The following is a 14,994-nucleotide window of genomic DNA, read 5'->3' as shown; positions in this document are numbered from 1 at the left end:
GGGACATGGTCTCTGAACATGCCTGTGGGTGGTTATTTTTATTATGTTAATTTGTATGAGAAGAGCCATCTTAACTGTGGATAAGACCATCCCCTGGGCAGGGGGGATCCTGAACTGTATAGAAAGGAGAAAATTAGGTGAGCACTTGCAAGAATTGGCTGGTTTCGAACTCACAGAGATCCACCTGCCTCTGCCTCCTGAGTGTTGTGGTTAAAGGTGTGTGCCACCACGTCCAGCTCTCTCCAGTTTTCTGATGTGGGTTCAATATGACAGGTGCTTCGAGCTCCTGCTGCTCTGCTGTCCCCACCAGGGAGGATTATACCTCAGTCTGTGATCTACAATAAACCCTTTCTCCCTTCAGCTCTGCTTTGCCGGCCTCACCAGGGTGGATAATACCTCAGTGGTCTGCGACCTACAAAGAACTTTTTCCCCTTAAGTTGCTTTACCACAGCAACAGGAAAGGGAACCAAGACACAGTGCATTCCCGGCATGAAAACATTATAAACATATGATTCCCCTCTCCGCTGTGAGCTGTGCAGCCCTTTGCTCAACTCATTCCAGTTAAAATGACCTCCACACAAGCCCTGCACCAAAAACACTGGTGTCCTCGCCACTGCCCATCTAATAAATTCTGCAGTGCCCCATTATTGGCTTTTTTTTAAAAATTTTTTTGCTGTTGTTCTGTTTTGTTTTCTTACATCTATTTATTTATTTGTGTGTGTGTGTGTGTGTGTGTGTACTAGTACCATGTTGCACATGTTGAGGCCAGAGGATATGGTTTGAAAGAAAATGGTCTCTGAAAGAGAAGCACTATTAGGAGGTGAGGCTTTGTTGGAGTAGGTGTGGCCTTGTTGGAGGAAATATTTCACTGTAGGGGTGAGTTTTGAGGTCTCCTATGCTCAAGCTATTCCCAGTTTGGAACAAACTTCTTCAGCAGCCTATGAATCAAGATGCAGAACTCTCAGCTTCTCCAGCACCATGTTTGCCTGCATGCTGCCATGTCCCACTATGGATAATGGGTTAAACCTCTGAAACTGTATGCCAGTCCCAATGAAATGTTTTTCTTTATGAGAGTTGCTGCGGTCATGATGTCTCTTCACAGCCATAGAGACCCTAAATAAGACCGTGGAAACTTGAGGGTTCCCCCTTCTATCATGTGGGTTCTGGGGGTCAAACTCAGTTTGTCAGGCTTGGCAGTAAACGCCTTTAACTGCTGAGCCACCTCACTGGCCTGGTTTACCCCGGGTCCTGTATGCTAGCTTGTTAACACACCCACTCACCCATTCAATAAACATCGTGACAGACATGGCGGTGTGGTGCAATCTCTACATAACAGACATTGTTTTAGGCTTTCCAGATGAAGCAAGAGACCAAGGCAGACTGAGACTGTATCTCCACGGAGCTTAAGGAGCAGGGGTGATGAGACACAAAGCAAGTCCGATACAGGGCTATCTCTTCAGTCCCGTAAAACAAAGTTTTCAAAAGTGAAAAGTTTGGGGTAGTACTTGCTCCACAAGTATAAGGATTTCAGTTCAGTCCCTTACACCATGCAGAAGTCAGGTACAGTCTCCACTGGTAATCTCAGTACAGAGAAGGTAGGGACAGGGAGATGAGTTCAGGGCTCTTGCAAGCTAGCTAACACAGCTGGAGCCCTGGCTCAGTGGGACACTCTCTCACAATACAAAGTGGAGAGCATCCTGAGGAACAATTCCTGAGGTCCTCCTGTGGTTTCAACACGGATGCCCACACACGTGCATAAGTGAGTAACACACTGATATAGTGTGTGTGTATGTATGTATATCCCAAAGTCATTAAAGCAAAATAATATTGATTTTAGAATTTTGCACTTGGTGTTTTTAATATTTCCATTTATACAACAACACAAATGAAAACAGCACACATTTCATGTAAAACAGAATTTGGCTCTACACTGGAGCATTTTAGTTTTTCTTTTATATGTTCAGCTCATCTGTTTGAACGCTGACGGCAGGAATTCTGACAATGTTTGTCTAGCCCAGGTTGTGGTTAGATGAGGGTGTAGCACATGACCCTCACAGGAAAGGGAGGGCCATTAGGAAACAGAAGCTATCCCTTTCAGATTTGTGCATCGTGTGTAGCGGTGATAGAAATGTCTAGAAGAGAGTTCTGATATCATTGCCAGGTTGTAGCTGCACAAACATATGTCAAACAAGCTGTTTTTTAGGAGACAGCTCATCCCTTTGTGTCACTGTGCACAGCGAGCTACTAAAGATACCGCAGGGCTCAGTGCTGACGTCAAGCGGATAGGAGACGCTCCGCAGCTGATTGCTCTGAGTCCCAAATTGGAAACAGGAGCTTGCCCACAGAAGATGGTCCAGCTCCCCTTGACAAACGAATCCTCAAATGCTCCTCACGGTCACTTGTTTGAAAAAGCTCAAATGACCCTTCGTTATCCCAGATGCTGTGTTAGGTGGTTTCTCAGAGAACAACAAAAACCAAGAACAAGACCCTGCCTCCTGATAAGGGACATGATCAAGAGGAACCTTTCCCAGTGCTGGCCCCAAAGAACCAAGTACAAAAGGGACAGGCGGGTCTGTGCTGACACAGAGATGATGGTTCCCAAGACAGGGGCCACATTTTCAGGAAAGTTATTTTTAGGACAGAATGTAATAAATGACATACACTCAGCATGCCCTCTGGGACTCATGTTAATTTCTGCCTTCTTTAGCCTTTGCCCCAATTTCTCTAGCTTTTAAAAAACAAAACTGTACTGTGTATTTTCAGAAGGTTCTGAGAATGCTACTCGAGATGCTGTCAAGTATTGAGGGAAAAATGCCAATTTCATGATGACTCTGTACCCCTTTGGTGGCAGATTCTTATTTTTCCTTGTGATGTTGGGGATTAAGCCTAAGACCCTCCCACCCCCGTGGTAGTTCGAATGTAATTAGCCCCGCATAATCCCATATTTCATAGGGAGTGGCCTATTAGGAGGTGTGGCTTTGTTGGAGTGGGTGTGGCCTTGTTGGAGGAAGTATGTCACTGTGAAGGCGGGCTTTGAGGTTTCCTATTCTCAGGATACGGCCCAGGGTGTCAGGTGACTTCCTGTTGCCTCTGAGTCACTATGTAAGGACTCTCAGCTCCAGCGCCACATCTGCCTGCATGCAGCCATGCTTCCCACCATGATCATTGACTGGACCTCTGAAATTGTAAGCCAGCCCTCAATTAAATCTTTTCTTTATAATAGTTGCCATGGTTAGAGTGTCTCTTCACAGCAATAGTAAACCCTAACTAAGATCCCCCCGGCCCCATGAGCCCTTGGCCCTGTGGCAGATTAGTTTCTGTGAGTTGCTCAAAATACCAGAAATCAAATATCCCAGTTGAGCATTAAAAGGAACATTTCCAGTTCCTGAGATCAAGATGTAAAGCAGCCATTCTCAACCTGTAGGTGGTGACCATAAGAAAACACATATTCTGATGGTCTTAGGAACTGAGACTCTTCTCAGGAGCAAAATTACAGTTATGAAGTAGCAACGAAAATAAATACATGGGTAGGGGGATCCTAAGACCATCGAAAATATGTGTTTATGATGGTCACAACCCACAGGCTGAGAACTGCTGGGGTAGACAGTTATTCCAGGAGGGCTGGAGAGATAGCTCAGCACTTCAGAGTGCTTGCTGTGTGCTCACAAAGAGGAGACTTTAGAGAGGCAGGCGGACCTCTATGAGTTCAAGCTCAGTCTGGTCTACAACAGCTAGTTCCAGGACAGGCAACAAAGTTACACAAAGAAACCCGGTCTCAAAATACAACACAAAAGACTAGACTTTGGATTCCAGTCTCAGGACCAAGGTAACCAGATGGGAGTCTCACAAACGCCTATAATCCAAGTTCCAAAGGGGCAGAAGTGTGAGGAGTTTGGGGGCTTCTTGGCTTCCAGCGTTAGCAAGGAAAATGTGAGCCCCAGGTTTAGGGAGAGACCTTGCCTCAAAGAAATATGTGAGCCGGGCGGTGGTGGCGCATGCCTTTAATCCCAGCACTCGGGAGGCAGAGGCAGGTGGATCTCTGGGAGTTCGAGGCCAGCCTGGTCTACAGAGCTAGTTTCGGGACAGGCACCAAAGCTACAAAGAAACCCTGTCTTGAAAAATAAAAAAAAAAAAAAAAAAAAAATATATATATATGTGTGTGTGTGTGTGTATGTGTGTGTGTGTGTGTGTGGGCAGTGATAAGGACACCCAATGCCTTCTGCTGGCATCTGTGTATACACACAGGTACTTGTGCAATGCATCCCTCCCACATCTGTATACACACACTCAGGCATACACACACACACACACATACACACAATCTTGCTGTTGAGATGATTCAGCTATTAAGGCCCCTGCCACCAAGCCTGACAAACTGAATTCAATCCCCAGAACCCAAATGATAAAAAGAGAACAAACTCTCACAAGTTGTCCTCTGGCACATTTTACACAACAGAGCACAACACAGACAAATAAACAAATGGAAAATAGAGCTCTCAAGAGTTTTTCTTCTATCTATCTATCTATCTATCTATCTATCTATCTATCTATCTATCTATCTATCTACATACCTATCATCATCATTATCATCATCTACCTACAAATTACATATTTAATCTTCCTGAACACTTGACATGAACTGTCAGGAGTTTAGAGAGACAATACAATGACGTTATGAGTGACATTAAAAACCAAACTTAGAAAGCAGCCCTGGAGTGAGGCGCACCTCTTCTTATCACAAGCCCCCACCATCCTCTGTGTATTCATTCTTACTGGTTTGAGGATGAGTGTGGTCACTGGTCAGTGAAATGGGCTAGAGAGATAAAGTTCGTCCTAACTCGTGAGGGATGTCTGAAAAGCAAGACTTCTCCTATGGTGTTAAAGCCTCAAATGACATAGCCTGACCAGAGGTCACCTTCGGGTTCAAAGGGCGCGTGGGCTGCTCGTGCATCACTGCCTGCTTGGAGGTCCTCGCTGTGGCTTTGTCTTCCCCAACCACGGAGCTCTGGGTAACACTTTGTTCACGCTCCAGAGCCTCGGCCTCTCCTTTCCTACAATGAGGACAGTAGTGCTTACCTGCCAAAGTGGGAAGATGGACTCCTGCCTACTCAGTGGCTGTCGCAGAACAGGGCACTGATCCACGTGGGTGGTGGCTGTAAGTAGATACAGCTTTAGCAGCTGTGGAATGTACAATGGTGCTGCAGTCTGAAACGGCCACTAATACCTGTCCAAACAGGATGTGTTACCTCGAGCCAGCTTTCCTTCTTATGCCTTTCTCTTTGCGGTGCAGAAGAACCCATCGCCTCATGCATGCTGGGTAAGCACGGTCTCAGCAAGCTCCAAACCCAGCCCTAGTTTAACTTTCTCCATCCGAATCTGCCTGGGCCACGGAGAAGCAGCGCAACCAAGACTTGGTTCTAGGTGATTATAAATTTGTTTTGAAGACTGACAAATAGATTTTCTAAGTTGGCTGTGAAACGGAGCCTGCCTGCAGACAGCGGGGCAGTGTGAGTGTATTTTTGGCTGATGGGAGCAGATCTGGAAGACTTTTGTCACGTTCTGAACATGGTATTTGGCTCCTTCTGGAAACTTTCAGCATCACGTCAGAGTCAAGGCATTTGTTCCCATTCATTAGCTCTGTGATTGAATAAGCCATTACATGGTTCAATGCAAATGCATTTAACGAGGCTCGGCAGAGCAGCGTTTTAATATTCCTTTGAAGACAGATTTTTTTCTTCCACTAGGAGCAAACAACATTTCATTTATCCTAATATCATCACCTCGGTCAACCAGAAGTTATTTAGGAAATAGCCAGGGCATATGTCACTTTATAAAATAGGGAAATTGAATGTCTGACTCTAAGCACTGTTGAGTGCTGGCTGCCCCAGCTGCTCTCCAGGGCTCTGAAGTTCTGGATCCCTGGTCTTTCCAAGCTTGTGGTTAAAGAGAAGACAGAAGCAAATCCTCGTTTACAAAGGGAATCCGAAAGCTTAGTAATCAGCTTCTGATCATCTTCTACTCATAATCTCCGGCTAGCCCACTGTAATCAGCAGTCAAACAAGTGTGGAAAAGGCTGGAGGGGCAGCTGGGAATGGAGGAATGTAGATGCAGGATGCTGACCCTGAATGGCGAACATGTTCATCTCCATAAATGGTATCTTCATCAACGATGTTGTCGTGTGCAATGGGAAGAGGTCATGAGCTGGGCTGATAGAAGCAATGATTGTATTTATGTATATATACATATACACATATACACACACGAACACATGTGTAAATATGCATTCACTATTGACTGATCTCTTCTCCTCTTCGTCTCTATCTCTTCCTTCTTTTTTTTCTTTCTTTTGAGACAGGGTCTCACATATCTTAGGCTGGGCTTGAACTAACCATGCAGCCCAGGATGACCTTGGACTTTTTAGTAGGCGTGTGTAGTGTGTTGGACGAATGAAGCATGAGCGCAGGTATAGGCAAGCACCACAAGAACATGAGTGGAGGCCAGATGACAACCTTGGCTCTAGGTTGCTCTTAGCCTTCCCCGTTTTAGTGGAGGTCAGTCGACAATCTTGGCTCTAGGTTGCTCTTTGCCTTTTCCGTTTGAGGCAGGGTTTTTTCTGCTGTGCCGCACTGTGCATGGCGGGTCTTCTGGCCTGCAGGTTGCTGGGGAGTCTCCTGACTCTGGTTCTCATCTTGCTGTAGGCACCCTGGGGTGATGGATGTACACCGTGCCCTCTCTATGATGTGGGTTCTGGGGATCTGAGCTCTGAACAAGTCTCTGGCCCAACCATCACACTTTGATCCTTTTGTCTTGGTCTCTCACGCTCTGGGATGACAGAGAGGCTCCACCATACCGCTTATGTGGTGTCAAGGATCAAACCTAGGGCACCGTGAATGTTAGGAAGGAGTTCAGTGGTGCTACAGCCCCCATTTCCTGAAAAAATACCTTTTTACACTGTCTTTTCCTCAGCTCTTTTGATGCTTCTACTTTGGAATCCACACTACCTATAAAATCCATCCAACTTATTTATGTGTTATTTATTTCTTTATGTATTGTTGTGTCAGCCTTTGTCACACATGTGTATCGTGGTGCACACGTGGAGGCCAGAGAACAACTTAAGCGTCAGTTCTCTCTCTACCATGTGGGGCCTGGGTTGTCACACTTGGCAGCAAGTGACCTTCCCCACTGAACCTTCTCTCTGGAGCCAGGTTGTATTTAGTCAAAAAAAAAAAAAAAAAAGAAAAAAAAAAGAAAAATAGAAAACACAGTCGCTACACGTGAAATTGACGGACATGACCGTTTTAAAGATCAATCATTATATACCAGGTCCTTGTGAGAGTAAGAAGAACAATGTCTGGAGGGGAGATGTAAAGACCCACGGGGCTGAGAACCTGAAAGAGATGAGAGAACCTGCTGGGGGATGGTGGCACACACCTCTGATCCCAGCCCTCGGGACTCAGGGGCAGGTGGATCTCCAAATTCAAAGCCAGCCTGGTCAACAGAGTGAGTTCTAGGACAGCCAAGGCTACACAGAGAAACCCTGTCTGGAAAAACCAAATGAAGAAAACCTTCAGTTTTTCTTTCTTCTTTCTTTCTTTCTTTCTTTCTTTCTTTCTTTCTTTCTTTCTTCCTTCCTTCCTTCCTTCCTTCCTTCCTTCCTTCCTTCCTTCCTTTCTTCTTTCTTTCTTTTCTGTTTAAGTCTTTATTTTTCTGGAATTTAGAGTCACAGGTAGTTTTGAGAACGAATATGGAAAGAACCTATTACTGTCTACCTAACTTCCTCACTGGGGACAGTCAGAAAATCCCAGGCCGGATGCTGACTGTGCAGCAGCTGAAACAGGATGTTCCCATCACCATGAAGGTTCAGTGCTGCTCATCCCAAAACAGCCAGTTTCCCATGCCTCTTCCTCTCGTCCCAGAGCCCTGGCACAGTAGAGCCCTGGCACAGCAGAGCCCTGGCACCACAGAGCATTGTGAATCCATAATTATGATCTTTCAAGAATGTTACATAGCTCAGCAAAGTGGTTCCATGCCTGTCATTTCGACATTTGAGAGGCTGAGGCAGGAGGATTGCCTTTTAGTTTAGGGTCAGCCTGAGCTATTTAGTTAGTGGTGAGGTGGTTCAGCAGGTGAAGGTGCTTGTTACACAGGCCTGGTGACCTGAGTCCAATTCGTGAACCCTCAGAGTTGTCCCCCGGTCTCCATACCCACCCATGTCCATATGCAAGCATCATTTTCCCCTACATGCAATAATAAACAAACCCAAGCAAGCAAAAGAAACACATCACTGCTGTGTTACGACACTTGAAATGACAGCAAGTGAAGACAATTTACATGTGTTCCAGAGCCTGTCATGCATGAGGTGACTACCACAGAGTTCCCGGCTTCTTCTCTTCTACCCCTATTCCCATGGCGGATGCCACTTCGCTACATCGAGAATGTGACCTGGAGCAGAGCTCAGAAAACTGTGTGCTTGTTAGCATAAGAGAAGCAGAGACACACTCAAAGGAAGCTGGCTAACTCCCAGGGAGAACAGAACCCAATAAAAAGATGCCTGAGACAATCTTTGGGCTTCAAACACAATTCTTGTCTTTATGGATAAATTAGCCATAAGCGACACCAGACACTTAGAAGTCATTCCACATACCTCTGAGAAAACCTGAAGTCAACCCCTCCCTCTAGTAATCTTCTATTCTTTAGATTTCCGCATCCTAGTTTAGCCCTCCAGCTGCCCTCGGGCCAGCCACACAAGCACAGAATGTCAGAATACCAGTCTGATGTAGGGTGGACGGTTGTTTGGCTTCTACCTACACAACATGATAGGTGCTAGGCTTCCTGACTGGAATGCTACATAAAAAAAAAAAAAAATGCCCAGGCACACTTCCCAGCCCCTAACCGCATGGCCACTGCATTTGTGTGCCCCGTGGTTCCACGTTGAAACATGTCCAGTTTAAAGACTGGTGGATCTGTGCTCTTGGCACAGAGGTTCAGGACAGTGTGGACAGCTGAAGGTGCCACCTTTGCAGACACCACTGCCAGGAAGCCCAGTGTGCAGGGAAGGAGAGTGTGGTTTGAGGGCGTGTGGGCAGGCCTGCCGAGAATTGGGAGATTAAGGAACCTTATACGGCATGGCCGAGGCGTGTACCAATTGTCACAGAGGGGCCACATTCTGGAAGAGAAGGTACACATTTGTCAGTTAGGGTCATACGACAAAACATACCATGGGAACAGGATCTCTGAGAAACAATGCATGTCTATGTCAATTAGGACTCAGAAGTCCATTTAGGAGTCCAGAATGAGAACTGCAAAGGCATTTTATCATTGAAATCAATCATTTCTATTTGTAAGATGAGTCTATGGCAGTGAGCCAGGGACAGAGCCGACTGCCACTCCATGGAGTGATCATGAGTGGGAAGGGAATGCCAAATATTTTCTACTGTCTCTCACGTCCAAGTTCACCCTTTTACTTCCTGACCCATGGCCCTGGGGCTGGGGCTCTGCAAATCACACCCCTATAGTTCCCTTGCTGACTGATGGTGGGAGACTGCCTGGCAGTGGTGGACTAGAAGGCACGTGGAGGAGCTCTTTCCAGTCCCAGCTCTCATCAGCCTTCCTGCGGCAACAGAAGAGAACAGCTTCTTCTCCAGATTCTCCTGGAAGCCAGTAGAAGTGATGCTGTCCCTTGGAAGTGCCAGAATGGACTGTGGTCCCCTTAGTGACAAGCACATTAGACATGTCAGAAGCCATTAAAGACTCAAGCACCAACTATATGAAGGAGACTCTTTTCTCAGCAGAAGTCCAAGGGCTTATGTGGCTTCTACTCCGAGTTTAGGGCCAGCATGGTGGAGACTCCTCTGACATCTGGGTTATGATGTCCTTGCTGCAGCCACTTCTGGATTTGTGTTAACTCCATGTCCCTTTTGGCTACCACAGCCCTCCAGCTTCTGAGCAATTCATTTCTTGTATCAACTTGCCTCTGTGGTTTCCTGTGGAGGGAGACTGTACTTGGTACCAAGGATGGGTTGATCTACAGCCCTGTAGTGCATACGTGTTTTACTAAAACATCTAAGGAAGACAATGCTTCCTGTTCGACAGGGCCAGTGTCATGAACCGATCCGACAGTCGAAGTCTCTGTGCAGTAGGTTGTGGAAGACAGCAAATGCTCACAGCACGTGTTTTCTTTCTCATCGCTCTCCTAACATACCCCGCAAAGCAATTTCAGGGAAAAAATGGTTGATTTTGGTTTAGTTTCCTGAGGGTTATGGTCTACAATAGAGCAGGTGGGGGAGGCATGAAAGCAGGAGCAGAAGCTGGCTGGACACATTACATCCGCAATCCACAGAGTGAATAGTAAGGCTGGGTATGAATTCCACAAGGGTCATTTTTAGTGACCAGTAATCTCCTCCAGCAAGGCTCCACCACCCAGGCCTCACCACCTTCCCAAACAGTACCACTAGTTGGAGGAAGGTGTTCAAACATGAGAGCCTATGGGAAATACTTCATAGTCAAGTAACTACAGCAGTATACTGCCTGTGTGCCCACGTGCATGCATGTGTGTATTCATACATGTTCAGGTGCACTTGTATGTGTGCACTGTGGAGGGCAGAGGTCAGCTCTGGGTGGCATGTCTCAAGTGCCGTCCACCTTTTTTTTTTTTTTTTTTTTTTTTTTTTGGTGTTTTCGAGACAGGGTTTCTCTGTGGTTTTGGAGCCTGTCCTGGAACTAGCTCTTGTAGACCAGGCTGGTCTCGAACTCACAGAGATCTGCCTGTCTCTGCCTCCCAAGTGCTGGGATTAAAGGCGTGCACCACCACCGCCGAGCCCAATATTCTGTATGTATGCCTGCAGGTCAGAAGAGGGCACCAGACCCCAATACAGATGGCTGTTAGCCACCATGTGGTTGCTGGGAATTGAACTCAGGACCTTTGGAAGAGCAGGTAATGCTCTTAACCTCTGAGTCATCTCTCCAGCCCTGCCGTCCACCTTATTTTTGAAATCATGTCTTTCACTGGCTTGGAAGCTGCTGAGCAATCTAAGCCAGCAAGCCTCAGGAACCCCATCTCCGCCTCCCCAGCAATAGGATTACGAGGGCTTACCACTATATCTAGCCTTTTTATATGGGTACTGGGGACCAAACTCAAGTCTTCATGCTTGCAAGAAGCTGATCTATCTTATCAGCCTAGAGTCTGATACTCACTCAATTTCCCCTGCCCCCTCTGTGCGTGTGCATGTGTACGTGTACGTACGTGTGTGTGTGTGTGTGTAGGCTACAGGACAACCAATGGTGTTGAACCTCAGGAGCTGTCTGCCTTGTTTTCTGAGACAGGATCTTCCACTGGCTAGGGGCTCACTGATTGACAGCTGGCTAGTGAGTCCTGGGGATCCCATCACAAGGCTTTTTACATGGGTGCTAAGAATCAAATAAAAAAATGGCCTATGCTTACATATCAATTCTCTCATTAAACAAGCTGGTACCTGAAAATGCCTCTCGAAAATCCATACTAAAGCTGGGCACACCCTTAATCCCAGCACAGGAGAGGCAGAGGCATGTGGATCTCTGAGTGAGTTCGAGGCCAGTCTGGTCTATAAAATTAGTTCCAGGACAGCCAAAACTACACAGAGAAACCCTGTCTCGAGAAACAAAAGAAAAGAAAATCCATGCTAAGCAGGGCATAGTGGTGCATTTCTCTAATCCCAGCACGCGGGAGGCAGAGGCGGGCAGATCTGTGAGTTCGAGGCCAGCCTGGTCTACAGTCAGCTCCAGGACTGCCAGGGCTACAGAGAGAAACTGTCTTGAAAAACAAAAAAAACCCATTTTTCTAGCAGTATCTACTCAGGTAAAAAAAAATACTGTTTGGATGACTAATTCTTCACTAGATGGCAATCACCACAGTCTTGGGTTGGGCTCCACTCATACTACCCAAGGGCAACTGGATTCTGTCGCATTACTAAGCGACTACTGTTTCAGTCCTGTTGAACAGAGGCGACTGACAACAGTCCTGAGTTTGTCAAGGGATTTATTTCAACTCTGGCTTAATGGGGACGCTCTGTCCGGATTATCCTCTCACTCTGGGCTGCAGAAAGCTGCTGTCCCCGTACACATGCTAGTTAAGATGGGTTAGAGAATATTGCAGCTAAAAATCTGACACATTTTTTTGCCCAAACGTGGGGACTGAGAGAGGACTGGCAGAACGGCCAGATTCCACGCAGGCATTCAGACGTCGAGGTCAACTGTGGCTCCTGTGTCTGCTGGACGTGTGGCTTGGAAGCTGTAACTGCCTCACAGTCAACTGGCTGAAGCTAGCTGCAGACCCCTAGTCTCCAGAAGGGGAGAACCGGGGCTTGCTAACTTTTCTCATGAGCATTCCATCCCGATCTATCCCTCCCTTCTTCAGGAGCAAAGCTCCTGGTTAGCCTGGCACGTGGCTAAGCCCACCTCAAGATCTCATTCTAAGTCTGTGGTTATGATGTGGTCAGTGCCGTCAGTGTGAGCCTGCAGAAGGGCCCTCTGGTAGTTTAAATGTAATTTTCCTCTATGAGCTCATAGGGAGTGACACTATCAGGAGGTGTGGCTTTGGTGGAGTAGGTGTGGCCTCGTTGGAGGAAGTGTGTCACTGTGAGGACTTTGAGCTTTCCTATGCTCAAGATACCACCCAGAGTCACAAGCCTCTTATCGGGTTGGAGAGATGGCTCAGCAGTTAAGAGCACTGGCTGATCTTCCAGAGGACCTGGGTTCAATTCCCAGCACCCATATGGTAGCTCATAACCGTCTATAACTCCTATTTCAGGGGCTCTGACACCCTCACACAGACATACATGCAGGCAAAACAGCAATGTACATAAAATACAAATTATTAATTAAAAGTAGCCTGCATGCATGCCATCATGCTTCTGGCCATGATGATAATGGACTGAACCTTTGAGCTGTAAGTGAGCCACCTCATAAGAGTTGCCATGGTCATGGTGTCTCTTCACAGAAATAAAAACCCCATACAAGGCCAAAGGAGCAACATCTCGTGTCTTCGCCTTTCCTATTGGCCAGTATGTACGAGGGCTGGGTGTCCTTGGACTCTGGTATGACCCTGGTAGCTGAAGACAAGCCTGATGTCACCTGGGAGGAGGCCTGAAGGGAGTGAATTTCCCACTCTGGATTCCACACGTTCATCTTGTTTCAGGCACTTTGTTGGAGATTTTTGTTGTTAGCAGCTGTATTTAGTCCTTACTGGTAGTGTGGAGCTCCAATGCTGTAAGAGCCTTTCCCCAGGAAATTCTTTCTTTCCCTCTTCCATGTGCAATGTCAACTGCTCAGCACAGAAACCTGAGATGGGTCAAGATCTCATCACTAAGACAGCTGTGGCGGCACCCACCTTTAATCTTAGCACTTGGGAAGCAGAGGCAGGCGGATCTCTGTTAGCTTGAGGTCAGCTTGGCCTATATAACAAATTCCAGAATAGCCAGGGCTACATAGAGAGACACAAACAATCTCATTACTGATGGAGGTGTCTGGGGACAAGGTTATCATCAGTGAACTGGACAGGGTACCTGCCTGTTACCTTAACTTGGGCTTCTTGACCTCAACCCCACTGACACTCTGAACTGGGTAAATCCGCTGCCTAGGTTTATCATGTGACATCCCTGTCGTCACAGGTGTCAGCAGTACCCTAGTTATGCCCCAAAAGCATTCTAGATTTTGCTGGATGTCTAATAACTAACTGTAGCTGTACCTGCCCTCCACAGGAGAATTTTTTAAAATGTGTGCACGTGTTGTATAGTGTATGTGAAGGTCAGAGGTTGATACTGGGTGTCCCCCTTGTGTTGTGGAAAATTATTTAAAGATGCGTTACTTTTGTTTATGCTCTGGAACACTTGTTTAACGTTGTAAAGGTGTGTTGCTTTTGTTTATGCTGCATTTGTTTAATTCCGTGAAGCTGTGATTCTTTGCCTAAAACGTTTGATGGTCTAATAAAGAGCGAATGCAGGAAGCAAGGATAGGTGGGGCTGGCAGGCAGAGAGAAAAATAGAAGGAGAAATTTGGAGAGAGAAGTAGAAGCAAGGGTACAAGGAGAGGATGACACCAGGGGCCAGTCAGTCATGGAGTAAGAAGGAAAGAAAGAAGCCCAGAGGGAAAAGATAGAAGGGCTAATTTAAAGAGAAGCTGGCTAGCAACAAGCCAAGCTAAGGCTGAACATTGAGCAGTACTAATAAGACTGTGTTATTTGGAGAGCTGGGTGGTGGGTCCCCTAAAAAAGGACAAAGAGTAAAGAGCAAAAAACAACCAACGGCACCCTTGGGCACATTCCATTTTATTTTTGATAGTGTCTTTCTCTGAACACGGAGCTCCATGTGGCTAGGCAGTTGGCCAATGAACTCCCGGGTTCTCTTCCTTTCTCCCCAGTGCTGGTGTGACAGGGATGTGCCCGATGCCCAGCCTTCCATGTGGGTGCTGGTGATCCAAGCTTAGGTCCTCAGACCTTGTGCAGCAAGCACATCACTAACTAGCCCGCTTCCTCAAGACAACAGTGCATACTTCCCTAGGCACCAAGTTCTCCAAGATTGAGCCCAAGTGATAGGACCCTTGATATTTGGTTCCTTTTCCAGACTGATAGGGAAGCCAAGCCCTTTTCTTGTGACTGTGTCTGAAGCAGGGAGGCAGGAACAATACCAAACATTCTTCACAGAGACCTGACACTGGAGTTCTCTCTTCCGACGTTCCCTTCTCCTGCTATACATCTTGGTACAGAGAGCCACTTCCCTAAGGTGGCTGTGAACACTTGCTTGGAGACACTTCACAGAAATAGCTAATAAAGAAGAACGAAGCCACTGTTCCTCGTGGCGAACTGGAGAAAGGCGGGAGCATGCGCATGCATGCGGACACTCAGGCACGTACCTCCGTAGGTCTAGACTCAGGAGTCCACTGGAGCGCAGAAGGGGTGGCCCAGGCACTAGGAGTAGAGTGGGTAGCATCCTCATGGGGAAGAGTGAGGGAAAGGCCTGGAAA

The sequence above is a fragment of the Chionomys nivalis genome, chromosome 1 (assembly GCF_950005125.1).
Source record: "Chionomys nivalis chromosome 1, mChiNiv1.1, whole genome shotgun sequence".
NCBI classification, from domain to species: Eukaryota; Metazoa; Chordata; class Mammalia; order Rodentia; family Cricetidae; genus Chionomys; species Chionomys nivalis.
The sequence above is the reverse complement of the archived record's forward strand: the minus strand, read 5'-3'. Positions refer to the sequence as shown.